We start from the raw sequence: 12819 nt of genomic DNA, 5'->3' as shown, positions 1-12819 counted from the left end.
CCGGATGCGGCCCGCGGGCCGCATCTTGCCCAGGTCTGCTATTGAGCATCTCTGGAGAGACCTGAAAATGGCTGTCCACCAACATTCACCATTCAACCTAACGGAACTGAAGAGGATCTGCAAGGAAGAATGGCAGAGGATCACCAAATCAGGTGTGAAGAACTTGTTGCATCATTCCCAAGAAGACTCATGGCTGTACTAGCTCAAAAGGGTGCTTCTACTCAAAACTGAGCAAAGGGACTGAATACTTATGACCATGTGAAATTTCAGGTTTTCTTTTTTAATACATTTGCAAAAATTTCTACATTCCTGGGTTTTTTCAGTCAAAATGGGGAGCAGAATATACATTAATGAGAAAAAAATGAACTTGTTTGAATTTACCAAATGGCTGCAATGAAACAAAGAGTGAAAGGTATAAAGGGTATGAATACTTTCCGTACACACTGTAGGTTATTGTCTGGCTCCAGTCTCTAGTTACTGGCTGTAGAATGGACACCGAGCTCATCACTGCCGCAGACACTGAGCGCAGCAGTTCTGCCGATGTACAGTAGATAGCACAAACTGCTGCTCTCAGTGATTGGCTTTAGTAATGATGTGTGTCCTGTAGTCATGACTTTACTGCTGCTGCCAAAATGTAGAGAAAAGAGCAGCGGCAGAGAGAAGAAAAGGGGGAGTGTCAACTGATTTTATTATTTTAACACAGCACTTCCATTAAAGGATGGAATCCTATAAGTGGAAAACCCCTTTAAAAGGTCATTTGCATCTCTGCTCTTACTGGCTGAGATGGGAATAACAGCATCCAAGTGCCGGTCACAGCAGGTGGGACTATGGAAACAGTGAAACGCAGATGCCCCCATAACAGCAAATGAATGTTGCATTAAAAGCATATCCGAGCAAGCTATACACTTTCTGTAATTCATGTTTCCAGCTGCAGGTAATGAAAGGATGTGAATAACCCTTTAAGGACGACCATGCCACTTGCTATAAATAAGTTTTTAGTACTGGGTGTAAATATCACTGTTCTGAATCTGGCATTGTTTTTCTTTTGTTTCTGCTCCTTTCCTTTCCTGATATATGGCCCCTTTTTTCTCTGTATAAATTTCTAGTCTTTTTAGTCAACTGGGCATGATCTTTAAAAAGAGTGGAAGGATCACACCCACTTGGCTAACAAGACTAGATTTACACACAGGGAAACAAGGCCATATCTTACAGATGGAGAGGCACAGAAGCAAAAGAAACACAACGCCGGATTCAGAAGAAAAGCAGCATTTACATCAGGTTTTTTTAAATTACATATTTATGAAAATACACAGATCCTCATTAAATCCCCATAACAAATTACAATATACCAAACAAAAGTGTTGTCACACATTTGTATTAGAAATTTTTCACAGTGTGTGAACATGGCCTAAGTGTGAGAGCCAAGTTAAGTGACAATCACTATGGTAACCACTACCTCTCCCAGGAGTCACTCAGTTTCTATACAATTCTGAATTGCAAATCTGCCTGTATTCTGAGCTATATCATAGTGAAAGAATATTTAATTCCATAACTGAAAACAAAATATTTGACATCACGTCCTATTTGGTAAAGGTCCAACTAGCGGGATCCTCACCGATCCTTTGAGGAACCCGATGTTCAGAGAACTACATCATAGCACATTCATTTTAGTGTTGAGGTTCCATTCACATCAGGTAGCTCGGAGCACCTTTGTTTAGGAGAAAAGCCAAAGGGACCTTAGATGCTTCATTCTCTGGATCAGTAGGGGTCTCAGAGCTTGGACCCAACATATTACAATGTTCTAGAAAATGCCATAAAATTATAAAATCGGAATACCCTTTTAAATCACATTCTTCTATTTAGCCAGTAAATAAGATTAGAAGATTAGAAGCCAACACTTGGATGATATAATAAATGCTTTTTGCATGTTTGTAGGAGAAAATATACACAGAAAATGACAGCTCCAAAAACTCAACACATCCGAGGCAGTTGGTTCCCATGGAAAAAGCAATTAAAAAGAAATATTAACATGTTAGACATTACAAATGAGCCTGGTGATTTGAGAGCACAGGAGAGGCTAAATGAGGTCTTCCTTTGTATATCAGTCAGGCTCCTCTGCTCCTCTTCTTGACAAGAAGGTAGGGGGGAGTAGTAATATTGTCACCGGAGGGAAGCAATGGAAAAATGTGGCCTTCCAAATATCAAAATTTTATGGTTACAAAGAAAACCTCCTGCTGCTACACAGTTTCCCTTACATACGTACATAAGACAACACAGAAAACCCCCAAATAATGGTAGAAATGTCCAAAATCTTTGTACACTGTGGTAGATCGGCTCAATTGACTGGACACAGAGGTAGAAATGGAACACTGTCTCTTTAAGAATGTGCTTGGATTATTAAATGCAGCATAAACCAAGCTGGGAAAAATAAACACGGCCCTCTGGGCACAAGAGCAAAACAAAATAAAACACAGTCCTTCTCCTAGCTGGGATCAGCCCACTCAGGGTTAGCAATATCCACAGTTCAGGTCCTTTGACACAGGCACAAACACTTCCCTGGAGTGCTTCCTCTCCAAACACTGACTCCAACTGCCTTTGGAGGCCAGCTACTTACTCCCCAGACCATGAGATTCCTCCATGTGACTGATCACCTGACTGTGACATCACGCAAGTCCTGTCAGCTCACGGCAGTGCTGGCTCTGCAGGTGGAGATAATGTGGACATCCTCCCACCCACTCTATGGTTGTCCACATAAAACCCAGCCCATTAGCGTAAACCTCACAACACTTAGTGTGCTGGAGGAAAAACTCTCAGTTTTATATCACTGACGAATTTAGGTGTAGTAAAACATATCTCCCCTCCAGTACTTTACCAGTGACTTTGTCACAACACATATAAGCCAAAACGGCTTATTAGAAACCAACTCCACTACTTGAAAGGACAGAGGGAAAAATAACGGAATGGTGGTTGTATATGGGAATATGAACAGCCGTAAATAGCATCGCCTCCTACACCCGGCATCATTATGAATTATATGTGGATGGATGACAAAAAAGATAAATCCATTAATGAATCACAACGTATAGTGGATTATAGATTCAGCTATCGAATCTAATAATTCCTGTTCTGTCATTTAAAATGTATTGTAGTAAAAATTTAAAAGCTCATTGCTGACACTGAATGAGTGAAATCCATCTTGCGCTATACATGCTGGTCTCAGACCCATCACTACCAGGATGACATTATGCTACTTACGTTGCTAGGTTACTAGATGTGAGTTTGCATATTCAGTTTATATTATGGGCATTTGTGATATACAGCCAAGTGACATAGACAAGGACAACAATCTGGGTGCAGCTCGGTCAACTTAGCATCTAAACTAATGTATTTATGTGGGTGTTAGTGTGCGTACGTGTGTTATATATGGGTGTACAGTGTGTTATATACTGTTGTGTGTGTGTAATATATATGTGTCTGTTATATACTGATGTGTGTTATATACTGATGTGTGTGAAATATATGCGTCTGTTATATACTGATGTACGGTATGTTATATAAATATGTGTTATATACTAGTGTACAGTGTGTTATGCATGTATGTGTGTCATATGTGTGTGTTATACATGTGTTTCTGTTATTTACTGATGTGTGTGTTATATATGTGTGTCTTTTATATACTGATGTGTGTGTGTTATATATGTGTCTGTTATATACTGATGTACAGCATGTTTTATACTGATGTGTGTTATACGTGTGTGTCTGTGTTATATATGTGTGTCTGTTATATACTGATGTGTGTTTTATACATGTGTCTGTTATATACTGATGTATGTGTAATACATGTGTGTTTGTTATATACTAATGTGTGTCATATACTAATGTGTGTGTTATATACTGATATGTGTGTTATATACTGATGTGTGTATTATATAATTATATGTGTGTACAATATGCTGATGTGTTTATGTTGTGTTATATACTAATGTATGTGTGTCATATACTTATTTGCAGTCTCAGACCATCCCATCAGGGAACACTTGGATCCCCCACTGGGTTCCTGACTCCGACCATCTCTCCCTTTTCAGCATACGACACAGATTCTGGAGTGGATGGGTAACCAGTGTAATGACTGGCACAAGGTAGAGTCATCGGTGTAACGATTGGTGAGGAATATAATTCTGGCTGCAGCATTCAAGACAGATTGGAGAGGGGCGAGTTTGGTAAGAGGGAGACCGATTAGTAGAGAGTTACAATAGTTCAGACAAGAATGAATAAGAAAAACAGTGAGAGTTTTTGCAGAGTTGAAAGCAAGAACGAGTCAAATTCTAGAAATGTTTTTGAGGTGCAGATAACAAGAGCGAGCCAGTGATCAGATGTGGTGGTGAATGAAAGCTTGGAATCAAGTATGACCCCAAGACAGCAGGCATGTTGCTGGGGAGTAATGGTGGAGCCACACAAGGCAATGACAATGTCGGGCATAGGTAGATTAGTAGAGGGAGGAAAAACATGCATGGTATGAGGGGATTGGGAGATAATTTCCTGTCGGATATGGTCAATTTTTTCTTTGAAATAATTGTCCAGATCGTCAGCGCGGTGATCCGTGGTTGGGGCCTGCACTCTTGGGATGAGTAGGGAATGAAATGGGTCAAAGAGACATTTTGGGTTATTGGATAGTAAGTTGATGAGGGTGTTGAAATAGGTTTGTTTGGAGAGGTGAAGGGCAGTGTTTTATGTTTTAAGCATCAACTTATAATGGATGAAATCTTCAGGTAGATTGGATTTTCTCCACAGACGTTCGGTGTACCTGGAGCACCGCTGTAGGAAACATGTTTGCAGCGTGTGCCAGGGTTGTCGCCTTCTGTGCCGTGACGTTCTATGTATAGGAGGTGCAGCTTCATCCAGAGCACTTTGCAGTGTTTCATTATAATGCTTCAGTGCAGAATCAGGACATCAGAGGGAGGAGTTAGGGGCCAATGATAACTGCAAGTTTTTCATAAGTTTCTGGGTGTTAATGGCCTGTATATTTCTATATGTGTGGAAAGTGGGGGTGACCTGAGCGGGATGGCAGTTCCTGATATAGAATGAAAGAAGGTTGTGGTCAGAGAGCGGGAGAGGGGAGTTTGTGAAATCATCCACTGAGCAGAGGCGGGAGAAGTCCAAGTCGAGGGAGTTTCCGTCTTTATGCGTTGAAGAGTTAGTAAGCTGCGAAAGGCCGAAGGAGGAGATTAGAGATAAAAGGTGAATAGAAGATGGGGAGAGGGGAGAAGCAATGGAGATGTTGAAATCACCCATGATGAGGGTGGGGATGTCACAGGAGAGAAAGTGTGGAAGCCAGGTAGCAAAGTGATCCAGGAACTGATGGGGGGCCCGGACAACGATACAACACCGCCACTCCCATGGAGAAGGGGTTGTAGAGTCTGACAGCATGGACCTCAAAAGAAGGTAGGTCAAACGTAGGACCTCGTATAAGAGAGATGCCTTAACGTGGCTACGAGGTACACATAAAATTGGCCATTTTTGTGCGCTAAAAGCTCTCATTTTTCATATTTCTAGTGCAGTAATGCAGTTCAAATTTCGTTTTTTCAAGTTTGCATGTTTTGGCGCTGCAGTGTGCTGCCCTATTTATTTAACTATATACGAGTTGGCGACTCTGGGTTCAGCACCTGTTCACACTCAGTCTATGTTTGGATGTGCAGGTCAGGTTTTTGAAATGTATTCTCTAGCCTTCTGATCGTGCACTCCCCGCCTCCTAGCTTCAGGTGTTTTAATTATAGTAGGTCCAATACCCCTCCACATAGAGAGAGAATTTGAGTCCAAGAAGAGGTTTCTACATGTACCCATTCAGATGGAGACGTTTATTCTCAGTGAGGTAGGTCAAACGTAGGACCTCGTATAAGAGAGATGCCTTAACGTGGCTACGAGGTACACATAAAATTGGCCATTTTTGTGCGCTAAAAGCTCTCATTTTTCATATTTCTAGTGCAGTAATGCAGTTCAAATTTCGTTTTTTCAAGTTTGCATGTTTTGGCGCTGCAGTGTGCTGCCCTATTTATTTAACTATATACGAGTTGGCGACTCTGGGTTCAGCACCTGTTCACACTCAGTCTATGTTTGGATGTGCAGGTCAGGTTTTTGAAATGTATTCTCTAGCCTTCTGATCGTGCACTCCCCGCCTCCTAGCTTCAGGTGTTTTAATTATAGTAGGTCCAATACCCCTCCACATAGAGAGAGAATTTGAGTCCAAGAAGAGGTTTCTACATGTACCCATTCAGATGGAGACGTTTATTCTCAGTGAGGTAGGTCAAACGTAGGACCTCGTATAAGAGAGATGCCTTAACGTGGCTACGAGGTACACATAAAATTGGCCATTTTTGTGCGCTAAAAGCTCTCATTTTTCATATTTCTAGTGCAGTAATGCAGTTCAAATTTCGTTTTTTCAAGTTTGCATGTTTTGGCGCTGCAGTGTGCTGCCCTATTTATTTAACTATATACGAGTTGGCGACTCTGGGTTCAGCACCTGTTCACACTCAGTCTATGTTTGGATGTGCAGGTCAGGTTTTTGAAATGGAAAGTGGGGGTGACCTGAGCGGGATGGCAGTTCCTGATATAGAATGAAAGAAGGTTGTGGTCAGAGAGCGGGAGAGGGGAGTTTGTGAAATCATCCACTGAGCAGAGGCGGGAGAAGTCCAAGTCGAGGGAGTTTCCGTCTTTATGCGTTGAAGAGTTAGTAAGCTGCGAAAGGCCGAAGGAGGAGATTAGAGATAAAAGGTGAATAGAAGATGGGGAGAGGGGAGAAGCAATGGAGATGTTGAAATCACCCATGATGAGGGTGGGGATGTCACAGGAGAGAAAGTGTGGAAGCCAGGTAGCAAAGTGATCCAGGAACTGATGGGGGGCCCGGACAACGATACAACACCGCCACTCCCATGGAGAAGGGGTTGTAGAGTCTGACAGCATGGACCTCAAAAGAAGGGAAGACAAGTGAGGGTACTTGGGGGATAACCTGAAAGGTACATTTGGGAGATAGGAGCAGACCAACGCCACCTCCTGGTCTATTGTCCGATCTTGGAGTATGAGAGAAGTGTAGTCTGCCATATGAGAGCAGCAGCAGCGGTGGTGGTCTGACTGCTGGATCCAGGTTTCAGTAAGAGCCAGAAGGTTAAGAGAATCAGAACGGAAGAAGTCATGGATGAAGGAGAGTTTATTACACCCTGAGCGAGAATTCCAAAGGGCACAAATCATAAATAAAAAAAAAATGGCTATGGGAAACTAAAAACAATTTACTGCATCCCGAAGGCCTAAAAATTAAAAAGGTATAGCTAGGATCATGATAATTATGGAACTTACAACTGAGCCTCTCAACCAACACTAAAACACAAGTGTGAACCTAGCCTAATATTATTGTGGAACTTTAGGGTGGGCACCCAGAGTCAATGCTACTAATTGTTGGTAGGTATCCCAGTCAGACACTGATGGGTTCAAATCCTACCAAGGACAATATCTGCAAGGAGTTGGAATGTTTTCCCCAGGTACTCTGGTTTCTTCCCACACTACAAAGACATAGCCCTGTAGCCTTGCAGCGTTGGGGTCCTGGGTTCAAATCCCACCAAGAACAACATCTGCAAGGAGTTTGTATGTTCTCCCCGTGTTTGCGTGGGTTTCCTCCGGGTTCTCCAGTTTCCTCCCACATTCCAAAAACATATTGATAGGGAATTTAGATTGTGAGCCCGATGGGGACAGTGATGATGATGTCTGCAAAGCGCTGTGGAATAAAATAACGCTATATAAGCAAAGCAGAATAAATAGTGTAATTGCATAAAGCAGACACATTACATTGTATACCTTTTGTAATACAGGTTTCACCTCTAGACAAGTACCTTTATGTGAAAGATTTCTTGAGCGCACGTTCTAAAATTGCATTAAAAAAACACCATGAAGATTCTAACCTCTAAGCAATAAGGTTGTCAGGAGTCAAACTTCCTTTATCATGATAATCCAGCTATACAGCTAAGGGAGTGCTATGTAAAATGCAGTGTCAGTTGTCTACCACTTCCCAATTTTTCATCTGAAGGGGTTAACCGCCTCTCCATCTGCAAGATATCCCAGAATGGCTTTATGAAAACATTAGCAGATCTGATAGCAAAGCTGTATTAGTGAAGATTACAGTATCTCCCCAACTGAAGTACACAAGGAAACAATCAAGTGACCAGCAGGGTATACAACCCCTAGAAGGCCATGTCCAGCCAGAGAGCTGACTTTCTATTACAGGACTAATCATGCAGCTCTAACAGGAGTCTGACACTTGCAAGGAGAACTGACTGTGCAAAGTGCCACTATTATATCTCAGGCAGGTCAGCCTCCAAGCTCATTCCCCTGGAAGAACTGCAGCCTTCCCAGGACAGTGCATTCACAAGTGTGCTTCTACTACCAAGGAACACAGACTATGCAGCAAATACATGGATAGCGGTGCAGTACTAGGAAATACACTTATTTCTCTACTTTACTATGCAGAATATTTACAATGTGAACAGCATCCATAACAAAATAATGGCAGAGATTTGTGTGATGTTTATGCATCATATCATTATTATTCCAGTGCTAACGCACCCCATATAGTAAGCAGAGCCACATTATAAATAGGAAATACAAAATCCACCCATCTTCTCTACATGTAATGAGTGTACAGAGGTTCATCAACTCCTAATAATACCATATACTGTATTGCTTTCTCCATTTCAATCCCAGGCATATATGCCAGGTCCATTATCACTGTGTGTGTAAGTGGTGCAGGAGTGGTGCCCTGGCAGGAGGCATGGCAGCCTGCACATCTTACCTTTGCCTTCTTGCAGAGCAGTTGTCGGTGCCCTCACAGGCTGTTGTGACTGCGAGGACAGCTGATTGCCAGGGCATGCACACACAGCAGAGCCATCTTCTCCCTGTCTGCTCTCAGGCTGTGAGCCTCCTCCAGCAGCTCAGCTCTCCAGCTGCAAACATCTCATTAGACTAATGCATTCAGCACAGGCAGAAAACTCCATTTACCATAGCTACAGCAATGAATTTCCATTACGATGACAGATTCAACCACATCATGTCCGGAAAAGCAGCCAACCACTGCCTTGTGCAGAACACACACATTTCACATGCACAGAACAGGGCCTGTGTGTGTTGTGTCCCTTCCTCTAAGCTGCTCAGCCCCAAAATGTCACTCTCCAAAAGTGGAAATGGAGTGCAGCCCCTCACACAGCATGCTCCCTGGCAGCTCTGCCCTGACATGAAGGGGGGGGGACAATTTCTGCATCACAGTTTTGGAGACTGCATAGTGCGCACACATCACAACATTTGGGATACTAGAAAGAATTTGGGTTCTGACTGCATCTCCTGTTGCCATAGAAACCAGACTGTAACATCTCTTTGTCCTCATAATGCAGCAGCCACAGCGAACATGACACCCAAATCTATATCTCCGGCCTGACACGCCGAGATAGGCAAACAAAGAATAGGCAAGTGCCTATAGACGCCTGCAATTATTGTCTTCTTGCCCCCCTAGAGCCCATGTGGGCATTATCTATGCAGATGTACACCGCCTCTCAATCAGCAGGCAGAACATTCATCATTGGGATAATCTCTTCCTAAGTGATTGTGAATTTACTATTATTAGAGGAGGGGGCACTGCTGCGGCCCCCACATTCTCTCCCCTCCTCCGCCTTCCCCTGCGCCACAAGACCTATATGGCCATAAACGCATACAATAAACCTTAACTGGGAGCACGATTTGGGGACGTGGAGCAAATATTGGGAGGAGACCCCCATTTTACATACATGAAGTTTTGCATTAGAACTACACCTTGGTTATCTCTCCAGTCACAAGAGTCGCAGCCACCTCTTCGCCTCTTCCGCCATGTCACATGTGGTTTGTGTTGTGGTGTCAGAAATGAATGAGGCTCGGATAGATAGTCATCACTTCCGCTTATTTGCTACGCACGGGTTTGCAGAAAATGTAGGGAGAAGATGTGTAAGTACGTCATAGGAACCCAACTGAAATCTCTCTGAAAGACTTAGGGGAGATTTACTGTGCAGAACAAGTCAGAAAGTTATCACAGAGTGTGACACCACATCAACAGTCCTGTGCCATAAAATGTACATATTGTCTGAAAGACAATCACCCTTTTTTTGAAGAGATTTTTGGTGTGCGGGTACACCAGCCTTGGGATGACATGAAGGAAAAATATGTCATTGAGTTGTACCAAGTATATTATGTTGTGTACTAGAGTTTGGCAAAATTTTACCATTTTTATTGAATCCAAACATCCAATATATATATATATATATATATATATATATATATATATATATATATATATATATAATGAGTGTGTGTGTGTGTGTATGTGTGGGCAGCTCCCCAGGGTCCTGGCCCTTGCAGTAATGTCGCTCTTCCACCAGGGGGAGTGATGTTACGTCTGAAGGCAATAAAGGAGATCACCTTACCAGGTATCACAAACCACACAACACACTTCACACTCCAGGCCGCCAGGGGGAGCCATGCTTCTATCTATTAGGGCACTCCTCACAACTAGGTAAAACTGGTGGTCTGGATAGAAAGTAGGCAGAACAAGGGAGAAGCTGGCTGGAGAGAGAGGGAGCCAGACGCAGACTGAGTTCTGTCGAGGACGAGGGTCCACGGAGCTGCGCCTGCCCCACATGCGGCAGCATCCTAAGAAAGAGACATCAGAAGGGAATGGTCTTGTAGTGAGTGAGAAACGAAGTCATAGCAAAAGGAGAGGAAACCAGAAGGAGTTCTGCCCTGTAAAAGGCTGCCTCCTTTCTGAGGCGCAGAAGCCGGTAGCCAGAACACCGAGGGAGTAAGGATCTCTACGCTTTACTTCAGAGACTGGCAGGACAGTTAATTCCACATTGGCTTTATATCCATGAGACTATGTACATTTATATCTATGATACCTATGGATGTGTATTTATTTTTCCATATGTATATGTGTGTTGATCATATTTTGTCTCTATGGACATTATATGTATATGCTGTTAATAATTATTATACAATCTGCTTCTAAATGTAAATATGTTTGATAATATGGTTCCCTTGTAGATTGGAGCAATCCTCTCTTTCGCATATGCTGCTTTCCTTATGCTGGCCGCTGTTGATTATGCCATATGTCTCTTTTTTCTTTTTTCTTTTCCGTTTCATTTTGGGGCTGGTATTGGTGTTTTTAATGTGCCACTTTTGGGACTTACCTAGATGTGTCTGCTATGTGGCAGCCATATGTGTACTTTGATGATCAGATATAATTATATATGCGTGTATTTATGCCCCTCAGAAAGATGGTGGCATGATACTCTATGCGCATGTTCACTAGACCTTCCTCACCAAAATGGCTGCTCCATCGCATACAGATGTCTCTATATGTGGTCACCATTAAGATGGCCGCGAGGTACCATCTGCGCATGTCCCTTTTCACTATACTCTATGATTCTTGCGCTGTGTCCCCCATGCGTCATTTCCGGTCTCGGTTATTGCGGTGCTGCCGCCTCTGGACTACATGGGGCCTGTGTACTTCCGGTGCTGGGCAGCCGTGCGGACCGAGTTCAATTATGACGTCTTGGTGGGTAGGTGCAGCCACTTCCGACCATGTTTATGAATATATTTGTTACCCATGGACACAACTGCAGACCCCTTGAGGAAGGCATTCGCCAAAAAGGGCGTCGGGTGGACGTGTGTGGAGTGCCTGCACACTGGTGCTTTTACGTTGATTGGTATGTATATTTTATACATCTGCCTTATTTGCTGATACTTGCTACTGGCATAATGTGTAATGATGGTACCGACCTATTGATGAGGATTCTATATGGGCAGTATTTATGTTAATACCATTGACATATTTCTTTTGCACCCACCCGTTCCTTTTTTTGTACGTGCTGAGGGTAGCACGGGGACCATTCCTATCTGCTGTCTTTTAGCCTGATGTGATTAATAAAGATTTTTAGTATTTTGCACATATTTGGACTTATGACTGCGTTTGTATGGATAGCTTGTTTGTAATGAATAGGCAGTTTGTCCATCATGATTCGATTCAGTCCCATTACTCTTTGATACTTAATCCCTTATTGGGAGAATAATTACTGGTGACTGATATGTATTCCATAAAGTGTTTATGGTTAAACTTATAATTACAGGGAAGGAAAATACATGCAGTAGAATTAGGGAAGCGTCAGACAGCCATTTAACTAGGATGGGGATCGCAACGCAATGCTCGAACTAGCAGGCGGCTCTCCCAACCTCAGCATGACAGCATGTATTTCTTTGCAGCTGTCACGCTCGGTTTGGGAGAGCCGGTGGCCAGTCTGAGCATTGCGTTGCGATCCCTGTTCAAGAAATACGGCTATCTGACTCTTCCCTTAAAGCAGATGCCTCATAATCCATTTTAAGGAACGCACCATTCCCCTGCCTCATATATATATTTTTTCTTCTGGGGAAAGATACTTCCCTGAGTGATAGTCATCTTGAGCCAGCAGCATGGATGCAGTGCTGGTGCAAACCGAACGCTCTTGGATGCTACAAGCGGAGGAGTGAGTGATCTAGTCAGCTTCAAAGCAGTGCTTCCAAGCTCTCTAGGAAAGAGCTTGTAAGTCCTGCGCTCCTTAGCTAGGAGACCAGCCACCATTAAGAGGTTGCAGCTGTAGTCGGTAACCAAGGCAACAAGCAGTAAGTTATCAAATTAAATATTTCTCCATTTCTGAAAACAGAGAGGATTTTTAATATATAGATTGCAAAGTTGCTTGTTTTTATAAGCATTTTGAAATATTA

The 12819-nt window shown here is 42.9% G+C and overlaps 1 protein-coding gene across 5 annotated transcripts in view; it reads right to left on the bottom strand.

Annotated features, from left to right (window-relative positions):
• The window catches only part of SCML4 (Scm polycomb group protein like 4), a 201521-nt gene extending 192248 nt beyond the window's left edge, over positions 1-9273 (bottom strand). For 3 of the 5 annotated variants that reach the window (XM_069726269.1, XM_069726270.1, XM_069726267.1), the window contains exon 1: positions 8834-9263. The gene's annotated coding sequence lies outside the window, so the exon portion shown is untranslated. Of the gene's footprint in view, positions 1-7946; positions 8064-8833 lie in introns of those variants that run through there. The other 2 variants (XM_069726266.1, XM_069726265.1) reach the window with 2 other exon arrangements.
• Between the last annotated feature and the right edge of the window lie 3546 nt (positions 9274-12819).

The sequence above is a fragment of the Ranitomeya imitator genome, chromosome 5 (assembly GCF_032444005.1).
Source record: "Ranitomeya imitator isolate aRanImi1 chromosome 5, aRanImi1.pri, whole genome shotgun sequence".
Classification (NCBI taxonomy): Eukaryota; Metazoa; Chordata; class Amphibia; order Anura; family Dendrobatidae; genus Ranitomeya; species Ranitomeya imitator.
This window is presented reverse-complemented; position numbering and strand designations above follow the sequence as displayed.